Source organism: Herpailurus yagouaroundi, unplaced genomic scaffold, assembly GCF_014898765.1.
Source record: "Herpailurus yagouaroundi ecotype Mexico unplaced genomic scaffold, PumYag 160, whole genome shotgun sequence".
Lineage (NCBI taxonomy): Eukaryota > Metazoa > Chordata > Mammalia > Carnivora > Felidae > Herpailurus > Herpailurus yagouaroundi.
In genome coordinates this window covers 47,860,826-47,883,733 of record NW_024412401.1, presented here as the reverse complement: position 1 = coordinate 47,883,733, position 22,908 = coordinate 47,860,826, and the positions used below count along the sequence as shown (strand labels likewise).

The 22,908-nt window shown below is 54.5% G+C and overlaps 2 long non-coding RNA genes and 1 other non-coding gene across 3 annotated transcripts; 1 reads left to right on the top strand and 2 right to left on the bottom strand.

The window, feature by feature from the left end:
* Window positions 1-5,780: 5,780 nt before the first annotated feature.
* LOC121035188 (U5 spliceosomal RNA) lies at window positions 5,781-5,893 on the bottom strand. The gene has a single exon (XR_005792777.1). It is a non-coding gene; the product is annotated as a U5 spliceosomal RNA (small nuclear RNA).
* Window positions 5,894-8,309: 2,416 nt separating this feature from the next.
* LOC121034997 (uncharacterized) lies at window positions 8,310-13,775 on the top strand. Its single transcript, XR_005792716.1, has 3 exons — window positions 8,310-8,341; window positions 8,850-8,851; window positions 13,666-13,775. It is a non-coding gene; the product is annotated as an uncharacterized LOC121034997 (long non-coding RNA).
* Window positions 10,067-11,930, bottom strand: LOC121034996 (uncharacterized). The gene is made up of 2 exons (XR_005792715.1): window positions 11,072-11,930; window positions 10,067-10,787 (listed from the first exon to the last, which is right to left on the bottom strand). It is a non-coding gene; the product is annotated as an uncharacterized LOC121034996 (long non-coding RNA).
* Window positions 13,776-22,908: the final 9,133 nt, after the last annotated feature.

Sequence of the window (22,908 nt, the reverse complement as noted above, 5' to 3'; positions counted from 1 at the left end):
TTTGGTTGATCTGTACCTGGCTCCAGCCCCTAGAGTGAGTCCTCAATCACCCCACAATGCAGGGCCCCCCAAAGCTGTCTTTGCGAAGCCTCATGATTGGCCCACGGGCTGCGGCCTCCTAGGACTCCCCCTCCTGGGGGGTAGGCCTTGAAGAGCCAGGGGAAGGCTCTGATAATGGCGGGGAGGGGGGTCCACAGTTGCCTTTAGGGGCAAATAGGGTGGGGGCTTCATGTCCCCGGGGCATCCAAGGTCAGGGCCTGGGGCCTGCATGAGCACTCTCCCCACAGCTGGCACTCTGGGGTCGGGGGCTGCACTGACCGGGGCCCACACCCTCCTGCCGGAGTCACCGTGCCAGGGTCTTGGAGTGAATCCTTCCATCTGCCTGACGGCCCATCTGTGAGACGCAGGCAGAAATAATAAGACGTCCCTCATGGGCTGCTGAGGGGATCCGGTGAGGTCACGCCCAGGGAGGCCCCGGGGCCGTAGGAGCCACCATGATCGAGGCAATGTGGAGGAAAGGCCTCTGTCCAAGCAATCGTTAACCAGAATTACAAATTTAGCGCGGAGACCTGAAATCCGGTGAGAGGGCAGCTCTGCTTTCTAATGGCTTTCAGGGGAAGATAGAATGCCTTGACTGACAGAGACGAGCCACAGTTTAGACTCCAACCAGGGTCTGCGACTCAAGCAGCCACCGTGTTAACTTAGATTTACAAAGAGTGTCTCCATCCTGGCAAGAGGAAGGCATGGGGAGAGGGAGCTGCTGCCATTGTGGGAGGCTGGAGGACCCGGGAGCCAGGTAGGGATCCCCGTCTAACCCACCCCAGAAGAAACCCAAGGAATCCTTCCAAGGCAGCTACTATAAGGTGAGAGCAGTTTCCTGATGAGGAGTGAGTTCCTCAACTCTGGAAGAATGTAAGCATTCAGCATTCATTCAACAAGCATCCACCAATGCCTACCCTGGAGTCTGCCCAAACAGGCCCTGAATGTATGGAAATGATCTGATGTAGAGCCTGTCCTTGGGAACTCCTGGTCCATGAGGCCATGACCCTGTCTCTAAGTGCTCAGGTGGCCAGATGTCTGTAACAGAAGCTGCTGGGCCTGAGGAGTAGAAGCGGACACAGCCCTCTTCTGTTCGCGGCCAGGGGCTCCTGGTAAAGGCGCCGGGTGGCTCAGAACCATCTAGTTGGAGGACAAGTGGTGAATGCCGGGGGAGGACAGATTCCAAGGCAGAGAACTGCAAGAGGAACTCTCCAAGGAGGAGAAAGGCCAGTGCCTTTCAAGTCCAGCCCGTCCGTGGGGAGAGCTGTTAGCAAGAGGTGACTCCTCGGCCTCCCTCTGAGCTCAGGCAGCCTTGCTGTGGGACCCACGGCCGCGGTGCCACAGGGGCCTAGAGCTCACAGATGGTTGTCTTCATGCTTAGCCAAGAAATCCTCCACTTCTATGGAGAGCGGGCCTCCCGGCGGCTACTCCCGGATGGGGTTTCTCCCATGCCGGAAAAGGAGACCTTTGGGTTCAGGGGAGGGACTTATCTCCCTGGGGAGCAGGGACCAGACGTCCTTCCTAGGCTGCCACAGAACCCCTCCCAGCTGACACTCGCACCTCCCAACGCGGGAGACCAGCCTTTCGTCAATGTAAGCGTCACCAGTGCCCTGTGTCACCTTGATGCCCCTCAGCTCTACTGTCCCGTTTCTGGGCCCCATTTTCTCTTCCTGAGAAGGGCATCCTTGGGGCACCTGGCTGGCTCAGTTGGTAGAGCATGCAACCCTTGATCTCAGGGTTATGAGTTCAAGCCCCACCCTGGGTGTAGACATTACTTAAATAAATGAATAAATAAACTTAAAAGAAGAAGAAGAAGAAGAAGAAAGAAGAAAGAAGAAAGAAGGCATCCTCCACATGGCAAGAATGACCTAGACAAGATTTCCAAGCCTCAGAAGGATCTCTCTCCCAAATACCATGTACACATCCCAGGCCAGGTCTCTGATTGGTCCCACAGGGATCACCTGTCCATCCCTGGGCCAATCCCCGGGGCTAGGGGCTGAGCTACCATGATGGGCAGCAGGTCCATGACTTTGGGGCTCGGGGGAAGGGGCCCCATTTACCAGAGCAGGGGAGGGGGCAGGTAAAATCTGGCACCTCTTTAGCAGTTATTATGTGCCGACCACTCTGCTAAATACCTTTTTTTTTTTAATTTTCTCAAACTCAGCGAGAAGTGGGGGTCCACAGCATCCTTCCGCAATAACAAGGCTAAAGGGTGAAGGAGTTTGTCCAGCAAGGAAGGGGCATTCGTGGGACCTGGACCTGCCTCTGACTCCAGTCCCGAATGTCCCCACCTGTAGGGCTCCCTCCTCCATACGGGCACAGTGGAGGTGGAATCCTCACTTCGACCACAGCGCCCCTGGGGAATAGTGGTGTGTGTGTGTGTGTGTGTGTGTGTGTGTGTGTGTGAGCTTCATCCACCAGCAGCCCGCTAACCTTCCCTCCCCTCCCAGGCAGGGGTGCCCACCCTCACACACCTGTGCCCCCGGGCACAGCCAAAGCCGACGGCCGTCTGCTCTCCGAGGAGGCCGAACACGTCTCCAAGCAGCCCCTTCCCCACAGCCGAACAGCTGGCCACCATCTTGGCACACATTTCCCTGTCACATCTGATTTGCAAAGTCATGTCTGGAACAGACCCACAGGAGCGTCCAGTTGGGGGCTTTTTCAGGTCAAGGAGTACTTTCCAGAGAGTCTCTGGTTCTTCGGAGGAGAAAAAGAATGTGAAGACAAGGAAAAGAACCCTGTCTCTGTTGCGGGGCCAACACTCCCACCAGTGGAATCTTCCTCTGGGCCACTCTGGGCTACGGCCTTAAAGATCACCTTGAGGCTCTGTCATTATCCCATTTGACAGATGAGGAAGTCGAGGCTCACAGGAGTCCTGTCGCTTTCCCAAGGTCACACGGCTGCTGAGGGCGGAACTGGGATTTGAACAGGGCCGTTCCAGCTGCCCAAGCCCCTGCTCCTCACCGTCGCATCCACAGCCTTCCAGCAGATGCCTGAACTGGGCTGTCCGGCTGGCCTGACTCCAACACCTCCTCCTCCTCTAGGAAGCCTGCCTGAGCTGGCAAGGCCCGCCTCTGCTGCTCTTCTCTTTCCGCTGCTGACTGGAGTTTCTGGTTTCCAGGGCATCCAGGGAGGGCCCCGCCAGAGCTGGGTGGCTTTGACCCCCCGAAGTCATCCTCTTAGCCAAGGCATTTTGACTGCAAGGAACAGAAGCCCACGAGAACGCAGGCAACGGGAGCCCCATAAAAACCCACAGGCCTGAGCACAGCCAGGCACTGTGGGAACCAAGCGGGGCCCTCGAGGACCGGGCCACACTCCCCTTCTCAGAGGCCTGGGCTGCGGGTCACCTCTCCCTCTCTCTGGCTCCTTTTGGGCATCCTGGTGGTGAAGATACCCATAAGCACCAGCCCCCAAGACCACATGCTCCCCATCTGCACGGCCACCACCCTGTCACTCCTTCACCTCTGAGCACCAACTCCCAGGGGGAGACTGTGGGGGCGTCCGAGGGCCCCGGTGGGACCAGCAGCTGGGCCAAGGAGGGGGTTGTGCAGGCAGGTATCTGTCCACAGGAACTCAGGAATGTGCAGGTGGGTGACAATCTTCTATACCCTCCTCCTGCCCAGGTGCACTGTCTTAGGGTGAAGCCCTGGGGAAGTGACTTACACTAACTGTCTGCAACCTGGGGGCGGGGACGACAGGGGTCAGTGCCAGGCATGTAGTATGTGCCCAACAAAGGTTTGTGAATGAATGGAACGAAGCCAGAAGGCGTCCCGGCCCCAGAAAGGGTTCCATGGACATAGATGGGAAATGCTGTGTTGTACCTGCTCAGCAGGCTCTTCTCCTGCAGGACTTCTCAGAGCCTTTAACTAACCACCGTTTACTGTGCCCTGGGAAGGGGCTGACGTAGGCAGCATTTCCCAAGCATCCTTTTGCCAAAGCATGTGTCCATGTTTCTAGAACTGGGGTAAGTCAGAACTGAGGCTGGTAATGCTCTTTCAGGCAATCCAAGGGAAACCGTGTCAGGGACCAGCTGAGAGCGTGGCCTCCAGAGTCAGGCAAACCAGCTGTGTCGCCTACTAACTGTGTGACCTCGGGCAAATCACTTTGCCTCTCTGAGCCTCAGTTATCCCATAGGCTTCCATGGGGATCATCACTCCATCTTTGTCCAGACTCCCATCTTCACCATTCTGTACCACACAGCAGTGGCCTCCTCCCTGGCTTCTTTGGCTCCCATCTGCCTCTCAGCCTTGGATATGATTTCTGAGTCTGGGGGACTCAAGTCCTCTTGGTCCCCATTCACTGTATTCCCAGCACCTAGCAGAGCAGGCCCTCCACACAATAACATTTGTGGAATGAATGAATCAACGAATGAATCAATGAATCAATGAACGATATTCCTATGTGAACACTCTGGGTTTAGTTTGGGGCGGGCATGGCCACCCCGCCCCCCCGATCCTCCTCCTACCCTTCTTTTGCACCTCAGTCTGGCTTGAACCTAAAGGAAGTCTATGGCCCACTCAGCAAACATTTATTCAATTGGAATAATTATACCCTTTTGGGAGCTGGTTGACCAGAAAGATGACTGGGAGAAAGCCCATACACAGATATTCATGAATAAACCACGGCCTCCACCTCTAGAGGGCAGTAGAGGCTCCAGGCCTGGGCTCCACACTCTGGGTGCATAAGCCTCTGGACTCCACAGCACACACAGCAGGGGGAGGGGGGTGGGGCAGAACTATAGCACTGTGCCCATTAGACAGATGAAGAGAGTGAGGTTCAGAGTGCTCAGTGACTCGCCCAAGATCAATCACACAGCTAGGAGGAAGCAGGGCAGCAATTTCGACCCAGGTTTCATCTGACTCCAGACCCAGCAGTCTTAACCCTCCATTGTCCTTGACCGAAAGGCATGGACACAAGGAAGAACACAGTTCTGGAGTCTGGATTGAAATCCTACCTCTCTGCTTTATCCCCTATTTGTGTGGCACTAAGCCAATCATTTCACCTCTCGGAGCCTCAGTTTCCTTATCTGTAACATAGGGCTAATAATCCCTCTTCTTACAGGGTCGTGAGGATTAAATGAGCTAGTAGATGGGAGAGAGATTTCTGAGGTAGCACCAATTTTGTGGCCAGAGGACAGGGAAACCTAGGAAATGCCTGCCTCCCAAAGGAAGCCCTCAGCTGAGCCTGAGGCAGCAGGGCCCACAGGGTGGCTGGCATATAACAGCTCTCCATAAACTGATGCAGAATGAATTATCATCTTCTGCTGGTGCTGCAGATTGTCCCAGAACACAGAGACACAGAGGCACAGAGTTTGAACCGGGGTTCCCCTTGGACAGACAATGGGAAAACAGGGGATACAGCAGAGCAGTGAGTTTGAGGCCAGGCACAGCCTAGACCCACACTGCAGCCTCAGGACCCTGAATGTGGTGCGCATGAGCCAAGAGGACCGCCACATAGGCCAAGGAGCCGCCTCTTCAGTCAAAATGGCCACCACGGTTGTCAAGATGGCCGCCACACGGCTGCCACATCTGCCCCCCAAAAGCTGAGCCCCGCTGAGACTGGACTTGAAACGGAACACATTAATTGTTAAACTGTGACCAGACTTCAAATGGAGTGAGTCAAAACCCAGGGCAGCCTACACATTCCAAGGAATAAGAAGAAACCCGTTAGCCCTTCCCTATGCCCCTGAGAATGCTGGGTAATTACTTTTTCCCCTTTGTCTTTTTGTTTTCTTTTAGCAGAACCACCAGGAAGCGGCCGCAAAAATCAGTTAAAGCTTCCAAAGTGCTTCTTCCCCCAGAAATCTTTTATAAAAGGTGAAAGATTTACAAGACCCGAAGAGCAAACCAAGCAGGATAATTGTTTTTGGAATGACCCCAATATTTTCACCCCGGCGACCCCGGCTGGGCATCTTGCCCCATATTTATGATTCCTGGTCCTCTGCACGCCGCCAGGCGACCTTTCTGAGCCCCCTCTGTGAGCCCCCAGTCCCTTATCGGGCCTGTAACTCACCCTGACGTTATCTCTCGGGAGGGTTTTATGCACTTTAATTTAACTCCCCCCATCATTATTTCCCGGACTTCAAGGTTTTCTCTTTCGAGCTGCCCTTCCCGGGACAAGCATAATCTGTTTGCCATCAAGCCCAATAAATATGTTTGTGCGGGAGACGGAACCATTTGGGGAGGGTGGCCCAGGCCTGGGAAGCAGCCTCCGGCTCTCACCGGGGTCTGGGCAGCAGGACTGGCCCGTGTGTCCTTGAGCCGCTGTCCTGCTGGGAGCCTCTCTGCCTCAGGTCTCAGGCCGGTGGCCAGATCCAGATCGAGCAAACGAAAATGCAGGCCAGCCGGTTACATTTGAATTTCAGGTGAACGATGACTTTTTTTTACTTTTAGTGTAAGTGTATCCCACTCAATTCATGCTAAAAAAAAAAAAAAAAAAAAAAGTGTTTGTTGTTTATCTGTGATTCTAATTGGACTATCTTATGTTTCATCTGGTCTCGGCTCCTGGGGGCCACCTGCTCCCTCCCCTGAGTGTAGGTTAATACACTGGAGAGTGGATTCCTTGATGAGGGCTCCCATAACACTGTACCACAGGCTTAAACAAAAGAAATTTGCTTTCTTACAGTACTTTTTTTTTATATATATGTTTAATTTTGAGAGACAGAGCACGACCGGGGAATGGACAGAGAGAGGGAGACACAGAATCTGAAGCAGGCTCCAGGCACTGAGCTGTCAGCACAGAGCCTGACGTGAGGCTTGAACTCACAAACTGTGAGATCATGACCTGAGCCGAACGAAGCAGGCTCCAGGCTCCGAGCTGTCAGCACAGAGCCTGACACGGGGCTCAAATTCACAAACCATGAGATCGTGACCTCAGCCAAAGTCAGATGCTTAACCGACTGAGCCCCCCAGGCACCCGGCTTTCTTGCAGTTCTGAAAGCCGGAAGTGTAAGATCGGCAGGGTTGGTTTCTCCCGAAGTCTCTCTCCTTGGCTTGCAGATGGCTGACTTCTCCCTGGATCCCTCTGTGTCCTAATTTCCTCTTTTCATAAGGACACCAGTCATACTGGATCAGAACTCACCCTCATGACTTCATTTCAACCTCATTAATTCCCCGAAGACCCTATCTCCAAATACTGTCTCTTTCTGAGGTACAGGGGTTAGGACTTCAACATACAAATGTGGGAGGGGACACGTTGAAGCTCCCAACAAGAGGTCCCAGAGAGTGAAGGGGGCAGGGCAGTTCTGTGCTGAATAAATAGTCCTGCCTGGAGCACAGCTGTTTACTCCTGACCCACCCAGCCCCCGACTCTCAAAGTCCGGGAATACCATGGTGAGAAACTTCTGTCCTCGTGGCCTGACGCGGGCCTCACCCTCCTGGCATGGGGTGGGGGGAATGGTCCTCCCCTGGCGCCTGGCTATCCCCACGAGGCCCCGAGGTGCACGGAGCTGATCCCCGTGGAGCTGGTCCTTTAGGGCAGCACCTTGACGGCCCGGCCTTGGAAGACACTCTCGTCCAGCTCCACGGCGGCCTAGGCTGAGCTCTCGGAGGCAAACTCCATGTAGGCATAGCCCTCGGGGTGTCCGGGGAACTTGTCACACAGCCTGGTGACCCAGTGGGCGTCCCCACAGGAAATGAAGTAGGCCTCCAGCTCCTGGGCCCTGCCCCCTTGTCCACGTTGTCCACGTAGACTGGTCTTTGGTCCTACTCCACCTTCTCCGTGGGGGTCCCAGGGCTCATCCCTGGCCCTCGAGGTCCCTGTGCCCTCCTCCTCCCCGGCCTGGCCCTGCGCCCTGGGCTGCTTCAGCCCCTGGGCCCGCTCCCTGGCCCACAGCTTCGGTTCGATGGCCTCCAGCTCCCAGTACCCGGCCAGGCCCTCCCCTTGCAAGATATGGATCTAACCACCTCCCGAGTCAAGTCAGAGTCAAAGGGGTACTGACCAGCCACCCCGTGAAGACAAGAACCCTGCGCGTCTGGCCACCGCTGGCTCCCCAGCACCTGCACCTGGCTCAGAGCAGGGCCGCAGGGAATGTGATCAGGACCCTGTCAGATGTCCTCCGCACTGTCACCTGACCTCGCCATTGTGCGTGGAGATGCTGAGCGGTCCCCAAGGGCCCTGCGGGGCAGGTATGACTGGTCAAGGAGTGCAGGAGTTCCTGGGCAGCTTTAGATCAAGTAACGATCTCACCTTTTGCGGGTTTGAGGCCTGCATCAGGCTCTGTGCTGACAGCTCAGAGCCTGGAGCCTGTTTCAGATTCTGTGTCTCCCTCTCTCTGACCCTCCCCCATTCATGCTCTGTCTCTGTCTCAAAAATAAACGTTAAAAAAATTTTTTTTAAGTTAGGGGAAATAAACATAATGTTAAATGCATCTGAGTCATACAAACTGCATGGAAACACAGAAATGAAATCATGTAAAATCTGGAGAAATTTGTGTTAGGCTGTGTTTCTTTTTTTTTTTTTTTCCTTAATAACCTTTTTTAATGTTTATTTTTGAGAGAGCGCAAGTGGAGGAGGGGCCGAGAGAGAGGGAGGCACTGAACCCAAAGTGGGTTCTGCGCTGAAAGCAGCGAGCCCGATGCGGGGCTCGAACTCACGAACTGTGAGATCACGACCTGAGCCGAATTTGGATGCTTCGCTGACTGAGCCACCCAGGCATCCCGAGGCTGTGTTTCCTTAGCAGAATAATACCATTGATTTTCCTGGTTTCTTTTTTTTTTTTTTCTAATGTTTATTTTTGAGACAGTGAGAGAGAGAGAGTGCAAGCAGCACAGGGGCAGACACAGAACCTGAAATGAGCTCCAGGCCCTGAGCTGTCAGCCCAGAGCCCAACACGGGGCTCAAACTCACAAACCGTGAGATCATGACCTGAGCCAAAGTCAGACAACCAACTGAGCCACTCAGGCGGCGCCCCTGATTTTCCTGGTTTTGGTAACGTCTCACAGCTCTGCAAGATACTACCTTTGTGGGAAGCTGGGGGAAGGGTATCCTGGACTCTCATGACTATTTTTGCAACTTTCGTTAAGTCTACATAATTAACGATAAAATAAAAAGTTAAAAAAATTTTTTAATGTTTATTTTTGAGAGAGAGAGACAGAGTTATGAGCAGGGGAGGGGCAGAGAGGGAGACACACAATCTAAAGCAGACTCCAGGCTCTGAAGTGTCAGCACAGAGCCCAACACAGGACTTGGACCCACGAACTGTGAGATCATGACCTGAGCCAAAGTCGGGCACTTAACCGAGCCACCCAGGTGTCCCTAAGAAGTATTTTAGAAAATTTAAAAACATGAGCGCTTGAGTGGCTCAGTCATTAAGCATCTGCTTTGGTTCAGGTCATGCTTTCCCAGTTCATGAGTTCAAGTCCCACATCGGGTGAGCTCGAGCCCTGCTTTGTGTGAGCCCCGCTTCTCTCTCTCCCTCAATCTCTCTCTCTCTCTCTCTCTCTCTCTGTCCCTCACTCACTTGCGCCCTCTCTCTCAAAAAAAAAAAAAAATGGAAAATTTAAAAATGAGAAATGTATTGAAATCAGAACCAAATTTTTATTTACATAACATTTATGAAGCCCTAGGGAGAATTAAAAACAGTCTAGTGAGCCCGGGTTGAGCTTTGAAAGATATGATAGATATGACTTCTAAGCACAAAGAATTTTGTGTGGGAAAGTTTATTAATACATAACAAAGCTTGGCTGATACTAGCATAAAGAGGCACACTAAAAAGAATGATAGTAAAAACTTCATAAACATTGGATGAAGTAGAACTCTCGTATCTTAATGCTGTCTGATTTTCTCTCCTGACCCCAAGGTTATTGGATTTTTTGTGATCATTATCCAATCATGTGCCCCTTTGATGTGAAGATTTGCTTTTACTCATCTTTGGAAGACTCTATCAACTCCTAATACTTCTAAATATTATTAATATCTTGGCTTCTGTCCTTAATAGCCCAGATGAAATAAAAAAAAACAAACAGAGAAAAAGAATACGCCTGAGTCAGAGAAAATGGCACACGAGGAGGAAAGTGTAATCAGATAATACAGTAAAACAAAGGCTTTACTCCAGGAAAGGCCATTACTACAGACGGCAGGAACCTGTCTCGTCACTTCTTATTCCCGGAGTCTGGCACAGAGAAGGCCCCCGATAAATATTTGCTGAGTGAGTGAGTGATGCCTCAGTTGGACTTTGCCCCCAGCCTCACTGGCGGATGAGCCTCCTTGAGTTGGTACCCAGAACACGAAATGCTGCCATTGGAGGCCCAGAGGTCCATAGAGGCCTGGGTCTGTGCACTGGAGCCAGAGGCGGCCACTGCCCGTCCCTTCCCTGGTGCCCTGGGACCCGAGAATCCACCTTCCGGGGTCCTTGGCACTGTGGCGTGCAGAAAAGGGAAGACACTCGGGAGATGGGGGGGAGCATGTGCTCCACTCAGGAGGCCTGGCCCAGCGGTCTGGGGAGGCCTCGGATCTGTAGAGACATGGTGCTTCTGGGAGGGTCTCCTGATACAATAAAAGATTATCAGCTAAATAAAACAAGAAGTGACTGGGGCCACTATGCCCTGTTGGATTGAAATCGTGTGAGCAAAGTGGTTTTCTCTGAGAGATTTATTTCCTGTGCTGGCTTCAGGCAGCCAGCCCAGCCGGAAAGAACGGGGCTGGTCTCCCTCCATGTGGGGGGCCGGGGTGGGGGGAGGGTGGCGCGGGTTTTTATTTAATCTTCCAATGAGCTGGAACAGTGAAGATGGCGTGAATGGACATTAATTCTGAAACAAATTATTAAAGCGCGATCTGGGATTCCGGGAAAGCCATCTACCCCCTGCCTTTCTGCCACTTCCCCTCACCAAGGCCATAAAATCCCTCCTCTCCACTCAAAACCCAACATCAAGCCAACTGGGTCTCCCGTTCAGGCTGAGGAGAGAGGCCTGGAATTGACCTCAGCCCAGGGCCAATGGAGCAGCAGGACTGTCTATGCCTCCAGACCTAGGCCACCTGCCTGCCTGGGCCTTGGCCCCTGACAGAGATCCCCACATTTCTTGCTCCCTCGTACCTGTATTTGCGTTCAAGGGGGCCACAAGCAAGATGGCCACCACCTCTCTCGCTCATGTGGGCTCAACCTCCGTCTCCTCCATCATAGGTACGTCAGCTCTTCTTGGGCCTTCCGGCCCCCTTCCTCACACCTAGCCCAGCCCAGGCCAGTGTGGATCCTGGATCCTGCCCTCTTCAGCTGACATCCCACACCTCACTGCCAGGCCCTGCCCAGGCCTCCCAATGCTGAGCCCAGAGGGTTCATTCAGCATCTGAGGGTAGAGAGAGCCAGAGTTCAAGTAAGGAGCCAGAAAGCATGGTATGGGGGTTTCTGGGGCCTCTGGCTGGGCCCTGGAGACACAGAGAAAAGTCAGACCCAGCACCCCTGGTGGCCAGTCTAGGAGAGGAGAGACAGCCATTGGTGAGCCAGTGCCGTGAAGAGGGTACACCAGGCATAGGGCGGTACACAGACCGATGAATCAAGTCGGCTGGGTGCCGGGGTGAGCCTGGAGGGGCTTCCAAGATAAGATCCCTGACATGGACACTGAGTAAACCAACGGGACCAGGACATTCTGAGGGGAGAAAACAGCATTTGCAAAGGTCTGGAAGTAGAATATTTACCGTTGTGTGCAAGATCTATAATAATAGTAGTAATAATAATAATAATAATACCAACAACAACACTTAAAATTTATTGAGAATTTACTATGTGCTGAGCTATTTCATGCATGTTCCCTAATTTTAGCCTTTCCAACAAGCCTATAAGGAGGTAGGAATTATCATTATTTCCATTCACAGATGGGGAGACTGAGGCTCAGAGAGGCCCCGTTGCCCAACATCAAGCCAGTATGTGGGAGAGCCAGAATTTGAACCCAGGTCTGTCTGACTCCAGGGACAGTGCTCGTTGCCCCCACCATTCACTACCCCACCCCACCCCCCAACGAGATCCAGGCTTCTCCTGCTGGCCCAGCTGTGGAGGACCAGCAGGCTTTGCATCCAGGTCCATTCCCCTGAGTAAGACACTAGGGAGCCCAGGGCCCCTTCTGGTGGAGCCGAGCAGCTCACCATGCCCATGGCCATGGGCCCACTTGTCCAGGACTCACATTCTTCAATGATCAGGAAACATCTGGAGGCCATATGGCTTGACATCCAATGTAGACAGGCCACTCAGGGCTCCTGAGTCCCAGAGCCTGGCATGGATCAGAGCCAAAGGCTCGCCAGGGCTCCCATCAGGCCTGGCTGGGAGTCCCTGACCTGCTCCTTCTCCTGGCCATGGCACCTCTATCCACTAGGCTGCACGAGCCAGAAACCTGGGAGGGCCCTCCTGTCTCCTGCCTATCACTCCCCACCCCATCCCTCAGCAAGTGCCGATACCCCCATCACAAAGCACATCCCCAAACCAACCACTCCTTCCTGCCCACCTCGCCCCTCCCTTGGCTCAGCACCCCCATCCCTCCCCCTCCACGACTCCCACCCATCCTCCCCTCCACAGACTAAGGAAGATCCTTTAGAAACCCAGATCCAGTCGGGCCCCTCCACCTTCCCACCTCATTTTGTTTTAAAACGCCTCAACGGGCGTCAGTTAGGCACCCGACTTCAGCTCAGGTCACGATCTCGCTGTTCATGGGCTCCAGCCCTGCGTGGGGCTCTGTGCTGACAGCTCAGAGCCTGGAGCCTGCTTCGGATTCTGTGTCTCCCTCTCTCTCTGCCCCTCCCCTGCTTGTGCTCTCTCTCTCTCTCAAAAATAAATATTAAAAAAAATAAAATAAGAAAATAAAACCCTCCAGTGGCTGCTCCCCACAGGCTTTGGACCGTGCCCAGGGTCTTTGCCACGTCTGGGTTCCGATGTGCTTGTCTTCCACAGGCCTCACCTACCTCAGCCCTCACTACTCACCCCCTCTCAGAGCCCTGGCTCCATGGCTTGCCTTCCTGTCCTCAAAAAATGCCGTCCCTCCTGCTTCAGGACCTGCACCTGGCTGGCTGGCCCCTCCTTCCAAACTTGCCCTTTGGGCCCCTCATTCTGTCACCTTCGAGGTCCCACCTCCCACCACCCCCAGTGGAGACCAAGCCCTGCTATGAGTTCGTGTCCTCCTTGAAATCAAATAACGTATAATTAGTGTCCAGCCCTTGATAGACCTGGAACCCAGGGAGGCAGGGCTCTCGATGCTCAGCATGGACTCTGGCAAACAGTAGGTGCTCAATAAATGAGTACTGTTTCATAAAGAAAAGCACCAACCCCCAGCCCTTCAGCATCCCTCAAACCCTCCCCAGTGCCCAGCCCTGCTGGGGGAGGAGGGCTGGGGGAAGAGCCGGATGGACCTGCCCCTAAGGAGTCCAGATCTCATGGAGGGTGCGGTGAAGCAGGCGGGAAAGAGGGGAAGGCTTGGGAAGGGGGCGGGGCTCATGCCCCTCCCTCCACGTGCCTCCGTAACTTCCCAGAAGCAGGAACACCTGACAGTTGTCCATGTCGGGATCACAGACAGGGGGACGCAAAACCAGTGCATGGTAAAAAGAAGTCGTCATCCTCTGAGTTCTCTGATGGCGGGGAAAGAGTACATTTTTCATCAGCCTAGACAACAAAAACAAAGCAAAACCAAGCATTTGGAAAGAACTTAGTTGGCCATGGCCCTTGAAGTGTGTCACCTTTCCAGCTAGTGATTCGCTCAGCACCCTGCCCGAGCCAGTGGGCTCAGCTCAGGTTTCGCCTCGCTCGGGATACAACGTGGAGTCTTTCTGGTTTGCCAGAATGATTTGCTGTGTCTCTTTATTCTCCAGGTCCCTCTGGGGGCTCTCCACTGGCCATAGGGCCAGGTGTCCCCCCCGTCCCTGGTTTTGGGTCTGAGTTCCTGGGAAGAGTAGCTGGGGACACAAGCAGAGGGTGACAATGGCCCCACCCCAGAGACTCATCCTGCCACCCTGGTGGGAACAAAGCCTCGAGGAATGAGAGAAGGGGGCGAGGGGCTGGGTAGGTGGCCAGCAAGAGCTCTTAGGGGGCTGGGCTGAGCCTGGATGGGGCTTCCTCAGACCAGCATTGACGATGACAATGAATCACACACAGGTCCCCCGGTCTGGCCCCGGGTGGAACACTGGCTGCCCTAGAGGCCTAGTGCAGCCTGCGCTCACGCAATCAACTATAGGTTCAGGACCTTAGCGCACAGATGGTGGGGTTCGCCGGTGTCACGCAGATAGGACAGAGGACAGGCCCACGCGCAGGGTCGGGAGGCCCTCGAGAACACAGTTCACCCAGCACATGCGGACGCGGTACAGCAAGACGGAAGGCGGAAGGCCCGGCAGGGCCCCGAGGGTGGTTCGGGGATTCACGATGTGGTCCAGCGCGGCTCATAGTTGCATTTGGATTTGAGGCCACCGGGCTGTCCTGTGGCGAGTAGGTAAGAGAGAGACTGGAGGGCAAGAAGGGGCAGCGGTGGCCAGAGAGAGAGAAGGGGCGAGGAGGGACAGTGGGCCAGAGACCTCAGGGATAGGAGCACCATTGTCGCAGACATCTCTGCTTGGTGAGCAGAGCTGGTGGGGCTCCAGGTGTCCGGGCTCAGAGGCTCGTGCACCTGTCAGAGCATCTCTACCACCTGTCACAGCGTCTCCACCCTCTGGCTCCAGCCAGCAGCTAGTCTGCCTCCTCTCTCTCTCCTGCTGGCTCTTCCTGGTTCCTTGTCCCCAGCTGGAGGAAGGGGTTCTGAGCCCACCAGCAAAACTGCAGCCTCCTACCTTTGATCTGGGCAAGGCAAGAATGGGGGGCCCCCGGCCCCCGCCACTGCACTCCCTCACTCCTGCAGTCCCCACTGTGGCCACACAGCCCCAGCTCTCTTCAGTCAGGGAGCCTTCACCCCCTGGCCGCCCGTCTTCTGAACCCTCTCAGGAGGCCCAGGACAGCCATTCCCGCCCCTCCAGCAGGCCCACCACTGCCATGACCGAGCCCTGGCAGCTGCCCTGAGAGAAGAACTATGTGTCTATTTTACACACAAGGAAACTAAGGCTCGGGAAGGGGCAGTGACCTGTCCAGGGTCACTCAGGGAGGAACTGAAGAGATGGGGTCCCTGAGATCTGTCTGTCTCTCAATCTCAGCTCTTTCCCCCTACCCAAAGCAGCTCCCATAAAGAAGGGCACGCCACACACAGCGTCAATGAACCTGCCGCACAGGAAGTACTTCATTATTTCTGATCTGCTCAGGGCTCTCCCAATTGCAGAACAGTGAAAATGCAAACCAGCTAAGGTCGATAAGGGATTTATGGCTCAAAAGCCAAAGAAAGAACGTGGTAGTGAAGGTTCCAAAGCCGTTCCAGCAGAAAAGCTTCTGGCCAAGGGGGTCACATGCCCATCTCTGAACCAACCACAGCCCCAGGATGGGGCACTCCGATTGGCCAGGCCTGGATCATGCCTCCTTTGCTGTCCTCAGTAGTGGGCACAGGGCTTGCTACCAAGAGGGAAGGGAAGAAAATACAGCTCAGAGATTAAGCAACTCTCCCAGATCACACAGCATGCCCTGAATCCGTGTGTGTGTGTGTGTCTATGTCTAGGTGGGGTGAGGGTGGTGACACAGTAGTTTAGGAGAGAGATTCTCCCGGCTTCTACGGGAGAAAGTTCAAATTTCCTTTTTTCTGGCACTGAGGTCCTCCAACCTCTGGCTCCTGCTAGGCCGTCTCTCTCCCCACCTCCCCTTCTGATCACCACCGCCCCCCAACACGTGCAGCCCCCAAAGATGTGTCCCACCTGCTCTGCTGGACTAGGCATGTCTGACAGGGGTGGGGCCTTACTCCTCTCTAAACCCCCTCTCCCAACCCTACTTCCCCGACTCCAGGCTCGGAGCTCAGGGCAGCTACTTATGAAATGTGTGGATTCTGGAATGAGCTGGAAAGGACACAACGGTCCTCAGGTCAAAAACCTCCACACAGTCAGCTCACCACCTCCAAGGCCATACAAATCTGCTGCTGCTGCTGCTGATTTGGGGCAAGTCAGTCCCACCCCCACCCCTCAAGCTGGCCCCCCGGAGCTCACCTGCCTTCGGGGCTTCGCCTCCAGGCCTTCTCTGGGAGATCAAAAGTTTTCTTTGGGCCCAGCGTACACTCAAGAGGATGCCCTACAAAGACACACACTTAGATGCATGCACACACACACACACACACACACACACACCACAGCACCCCAGCTGTTTCCTTCAAAAAGGGATGGTGACCATCTCCCAGTCAAGTCTTCCCTTTGGGGAAGCAGCTCAGGAACCCGGAGATGGGGATTTAAGGGGGAGGAAGAGACACCCCATCTCTCTGCCCCTGCGGGGACCTCCGCTAAGAACAAAGAAAGAATTCCCCGGGCTGGACACACGTGCCCAGCACCCACCCCAGGCACCCAAACCCGTGCACAGCACACGCAGGCCTCCCCATGGACTCTCAAGGCCGGAACACGTCCCTGTTCCCACTTATGACTACCCTTACCACACGGGTGGACTCCACTCGCTGTCGCACAGCCACCAGGACCCTCCCCACGCCCCCCCTCCCCCCCAGAGCACAGCCGCTGCAGCGAGCCGGTCCATCCACCCCGCAGGCCCAGGAAAGCCCGAGGGTGTAGGGCCCGCGTCTCCGGAGCCTCGGTCGCCCAGGCCTGGGTGGCAGCTGCGGGGACAGTGTATGAGGTGGGGGATCCGGCCGCTCGAAGGTCCACCTGTACCCTGCCTACGCGTCCGTCTGGGCCTTGGCCTTGGCCTCCGCCGGCGGGGGTGCGACCCCTAGCGCCCCAAACACATACGGGGGTCTCCGCGGACCGACGGGCCGATGGCGGCGGGGACGGCCACGCGGGACCGAGAACGGCCGAGACGCGCGGCCGCGGGAGCCGCCGGGGAGGCCCAACTGCAGCCTCGTGGCGCCACCTATGGTCCGCACTGCGGCGGCTTCCCGGCCCCCGGCGCCCGCGGCTCGGTCCTGCAGCCCGTCTCCGCGTCTCAGGGTGGCCCCGCCGCCCCTCCCGGATTCAGCCCCGGGGTTGGGGTTGGCGGGGGCGCTGCCACCGCGTCACGTGCAGAGAGGCCCCGGAGCCCGCAGCTGCGACCTCACCTGCCCCTCTGCTCTGCTGCCCCCCACCCCCCTCCGCTTCCCGGTTACAGAAGGGGACACGGAGGCTCGGCCACAACCCGGAAGTGGAGAGACCAGGCCGGGACCCTGACTCTGGGGCTTGTGGAATCCGGGCAGCTGAAGCTGGCCTGCCACCCGCGCTGGCCACCGACCATGCTCACCTGTACCCACCGGCCTCATCCGAGAAGATCCATCTGCCTCCAGTCCTCCTCTGAGCCCCCAGCCTCCCCCTGAGCCCCCCACCCACAGCCTGCCCCTCTGTCCTCGGGAACTGCTCCCACCTAACACTGTCCTGGAGTCTTAGAAAAGTCACACCAGGAAACAAGAAGCTTGGAAACCCAGCCTCACTACTCACCTTGGGCCCAGAAAACCAAGACCTGTGCAGGCTCCTTTGCCCTGGCCTGGCCTCTGTGAGTCAGATTGTCTGTCTAGACTGAGATCTTCAGGCCCCTCTGTCTGCCACCACCTACTGTGGCCTGCAGGGACAGGGTGATGACAGTGGTGAGAACCTTTGGAGCATATGCTCTGGGCCAGGCCCTGAAATCCTCACTCCGAATCAACCCGTGGGGGAGTATTATTACTATTCTGTACTAAACTGAGAATCAGGAGGCTCGCCGGAGCTCACATGTAGCAGGTGAGGGGCAGAGTTGAGACTGGCCTGGCGACGTGACCCACCCTGGCACGACCCGCTTGCTCATATATACATCACAAGAGTCACAATAATACTGGTCACGTGTGTGAGATTCCAGCCCAAGCCTGGCCCTCAATGTCCCCAGCATGGCAGATGCCTCCAGGCTGACCCTCCAGCTTTACATATGGGCAGAATGAGTCCACAGAGATCCGGGGCCTGGCTCAGGATCACACAGAGCTGCTGTGGCCTAGGCTGCTCAAAACCCAGGCAAGACAAGAGTCTAGGGCCCAGCTGGGCCTCCAGGGTCACAACCCCCACTGTGTAGGGTCAACAGCTCAGCTGCAGCTCTTTGTCTGGGAAGGGAGGGGACAGACATTGACACAAGCAATAACAAACTCAGAGGTCAGAGCTGACGTGAAGTCTTGGCTGGGGCTTGGAAAAGCCCAGGGAAGAGACTAGATGTGGGAGGGGCCCGTCAGGGAAGGAGTCCCAAGCAAGTGACATCCAGTGGGTTTTAAAGGATGAGTAGGAGTTTGCCAGTGGAAAAAATGCAGGCAGGGATATTTCAGGGGACCTGGGGATTTCAAGGCCTTAGAGAGCATGGCCAGTTCCATCTATACCTTGGTAGTTAAGGGTATGGGCTAGATAGGCCTGGATTGGGGTCCCAGTCCTGTTGTGTGACCTGTGGCAGGCGACTTAACCTTTTGAGTTTGCATTTCCTCATCTGTAAAATGAAAGCCATGATGATCTCTTCAGTCACGGGGCAATTGCAGAGTTAGCACAGTGTGGCACGCACAGAGGGGAACACACAGGTACCCAGTAGAAAAGGCTAGAGGCTATTGGTGGGGACCAGATAGGAGCAGTGAATGATGTGGCTGAGGAGGTCATCAGAGATCAGATAGCGAGGGACCTTGAAAGTCAAGCTAAGGAATTTGGCTTCCTGCTGAAGGCAGTGGGAGGGCGTGGAAGGGCTTTGAGTCAAGGGGTTACAAATGGGATTTATGTTTTAGAGGGTGCCCACGGAGCAAAGGCGAGGGTGTCCCCGAAGAAGGATGGAGAAAAGGGCCCTGAGCTCTAACCCCAGCCGTGTCCTTGCCCCTCTGCCCCCTCGGCCCCGATGCTTCTCATCCTCAGCTCTGTGAGGTAGAGACACCGCCCTACCCGATTCTGAGGCTGAGCGGGGCTGGGGCGGGGCCAGCCTGCAGCTATGGCCCCAGACACCTCAGGCCCAAGCACCTGCATCCCAGAGAAACACCCGGGGTTCCTGGTGACCAGGCCTCTGCCTTCCTCAGAGCTGCCCTGCCCCCCACCACACAGAGACACTCCGAAGTCCCCATTACAGAGAAAGGACAGGCGGTGCCGCCATAATTTCTATTTCCTTCTAAATAGATGCTCCCAGACCTGCTCCCACAAAACCAATTAAAGCACCTGCCTGGGATGGGGCTTTGTCAGCAAATTATTTCCAGGCTCTGAGGCCCAGGAATAAATCTCGGAAGGAAGAAGTGGATCAGACGAGGAGGGGAGCTGGAGATGGGGGGCTGGAGCAGCCAGGCAGGACAGAGGGTCACTCTGCGTCCAGGCAGCTGCAGACGAGGTCTTTGCGCAGCCCTCAGACCCGGAGCCCAGACCTCTACAGCTGTGCCAGAGAATCGGTCACCAAGGTGTCCAGATATTCCGGCTTCGTGTCGAGAACTCTCCCTGGGAAGCTGCTTGGAAATGACTTCCGGGGCGGTGGTTGGGAGTGGTGGCCTGAATATCTGCACGTTATCCTCAACACCACCCATCACGCACCCCTGGGGGGCTTCTCCACCACGTAGCGGGAAGCAGATGCAGACAGCCTCAGTGGGAGTCAAGAGGCTTTGGCTCCCAACTCACTGTTGGGACCTTGTCCAAGTACTTCCCTGCTTTGGGCCTCGGTGTTTTTATCTGTAAAATGGAGGTGGATGGGAGTTTGGCCAGCCCTCCCAGCTCCAACATTACTGGCACCTGTGAAACTCCATCAGCCTTCCAGTTGAGGCCCAGGCTGGCCTTCTAGAATGCCATGGACTCTCTCCTTCGGCAGGCAAAGGCCAGAGGGTGGGTGGAGTCCCATCCAGTGCAACCATTATTGCACCCAGGAGCTCAGAGCCTGGCAGAGGGAAGGAAGGAGCTGAGGGAGCCCTGGATGGGGAAATGGGCAGTGATTCCTACATAGAGAGCAGAGGCTTTCCGGGGAGGAATCATTGGAACTATGCTTTGAAAGTCGAATGGAGTTCACTGGGTTGAGGTGTCATTCTCCCAAAATAGAAATGGTTCCGGTTCACATTGGCATCTCTGTGAGCATTCATAAAAGACACCCTTTCTACCTCTTTACTCCCATCTTTCAGGAAATTGTCCTAACTTTAGAAAATCTGCCATGTCTTCGACATGAACAGTGAATGCCCCTGGGATTGTGCAGTGTACAACTTCCACAACTGCACTGTAGCTCTAGGAGAATCAAGCCAGAAGGGGCAAGGAGCTGCCCATCCCAGCAACCTTGAGAGGAACAGAGGGAGGAGCACAGAGTCCTCCTGCCAGCAGAGGAGTGCAAGGGGACGGTCCTCAGGGGTGACGTGAGATGGACATGCTCCATCCCCCAAAACACTATAGACTCGGAAGAATCTATCTGTGGATACAGAAGAATCAGTAGAGTGACTGACACCACCATGAATCCTCACTGAACCCCGCAGCAGGATACAGTGGAAGAAACTGAGGCAGCTGGAGACCACGTCACAGAAGGACTCCACGTCCATGCTTGGAGAGGCAGATACCACTTCCTCCCTCTCCATTTGCACACAGGCGACTGAGGCCCCCTGGTGAAGGGACAGGAGCGGAAAACCTGAGCAGGCTATTGGGTGTGAGTCCATGCCAGGCTGCGTGTGGGCACTCTGGCCAGTGTGCAGTCACTAAGCATCAATGACTTCCCACGGCCCCTTCGTGCCAAGTCTGTGGGGAGCCAGGGACACGGAGGAGTTCACCTTCTAGACACGACTTCTGTCGTGACAGGGGCGAGAACGAGGCTCAGAGGTTAAGTGCACTTGCCCGAGGGTTCTTGGCTGGCACGCTGAACAGGGGGCTTCCAGAATCAGCTCCCACACTGTTTGGGGGCAGAGAGAAGCTGGGCTTGCCTGAGGAAGTTTCCCGGGCCTGCAGGATCTCCGCAGAGCCTTGCTCTTGCACAGCTGGGCAGGGCTGGAAGGGCCTGGAAGTCAGGATCTGTTTTGGTCTTAGTTTTTAATAAAGGTGATTCTAAAAAGCAGCCTAGTACAATACAGTGATACAAGCTCACACAGCTTGTGACAAGCTTTGGGGCACATTACTCAGCTTCTCTGAGCATGAGCTTCCTCATCTGCAAAGTAGGAATCCTAATACCTCCCGCAGAGGGGCATTTTGAGGACAAAATGAGATAACGTATGTGTATCAGTTAATGTCCAGCCAGGAACACGGTATTTAAACAGGGAATGTGATCCAAGGAATTAACCACACAGGAGACAGAAGAGCTGAGAAGCCAAATTGGACAGGGCAGTGACCCAGAGACGATTGTAGCGGGAAGCCACTTTCCCTCTGGGCACAAAGGGAGGACATGGGGTTTCCAGGGGCCACCTGGTGGAAGCTGGAACCAGGGAGGGCTCATCCAGGCGACAGGCAGCACAGCACAAAGTCCCCAGCGCAGTCAGTGAATGGCTGCAATTTCTATTCTTTTCCTTTCTACTATTAAAATAATGCAGGCTCAATATATTAAAACTGCTTTGGTTGTAGCAGAAACCCACCCAAGCCAGGTTAAACATGAAAAAAAAGCGAACTTAATAAAATGCTGCAGGGGAGTCTCTAAAACCAAAGGCAGGACCGTGGCCTTGACCCAGGACCAGGAAAGGTCTGGTCTCCCCAGCGCTCTCCCGCTGCTTCTCTCCTTGTGTCTGCTTCATGCTTGTGGTGGCACTCAAGGCCCTCAGCCCCCATGGCAGCAGGATGGCCCCTGATAGCTCCCAGATTTCCCGCGGAGTCTGGGATTCCTTGGCCACCTTTCCAAATTCCTGGAGAAGGCATTCTGATTGGCCTGGCTTGGGTACCAGTGCCCATCCTCGTCCAATCAGCTATAGCCAAGGGGGTGGAGTCACAGGCTGCCAGTCACTTTGCCCACCGTAGGTGGGGAGTATGGCCCACGGATTTGTGAGCCCGCACTGCAAACTCTGTTGAGACAAACAGAAAGTGTTAAAATGCACCTTATTGCTGGAATTATAAAGAAATTTTTGACGTTTCTTTTCAGATTTTTCCATTTCGGTTGGTCCTACCGTTATTTTTAACATAAACGATCTTGCAGCCAACAGCCTTCCCCCCCACCATGTCTCCTGGGGATGAATTCCCAGAAGTGACACCACCTACACGGCACCAGCCCACCAGCCTGGCTGAAAGGGTCCCTTTACTGCCCCTCCCCGCCCCCCCACCCCCCCACCAGCGGCCATCAGTGGGTAATAGCTGCTGGTATTTTCTCACCAATGGTTTTTCCTTGCAAGGGGAGCCCGAATTGAGGGTTTCAGAAGCAAAAAAAGGCAAGTTAGGTATGACGGCTCACTACCCTCCCTGTGGCTTTCTTTTGGTTTTTTTGGTTTGTACATATTTATTTGGTTAATTATTATTTGATTATCTGATTAGTTATTATTCCAGACCTCAGTAATCCATTAATCAAAATTATACAGACAAAGTCTGGGCTTAATTAAATGGAACTTTGACCTCTGCTGGGGGGAAAAGGAGTTTACTTAACAAGAAAAGAAGGCAAAATAATTTGTGGAAGCCAGAGGGATGATGTTTTTTTCCCCCAATTTTTATTATAATTATTATAACTTATATATTTATAATATAATATATTATAATTATTCTATTATAAAAATTTCAAAACACAGGAAAGTTGAAAGAATTGGACAATGAACACTTGCATACCCTCTATCTGGATTCAACAATGATTCATACTTTGTCCAGTTATCACTCTCTCTCTATATATATTTTTTTTCTTTCCTGAGCCATTTAGAAGAAAGTGGCAGACATCATGACCCTTCATCCCCAAACTTCTTTTCCTCTACTAAGATAAAAACATTCTTCTGTATAACAACAATGCCATTATTATGCCCACGAAAA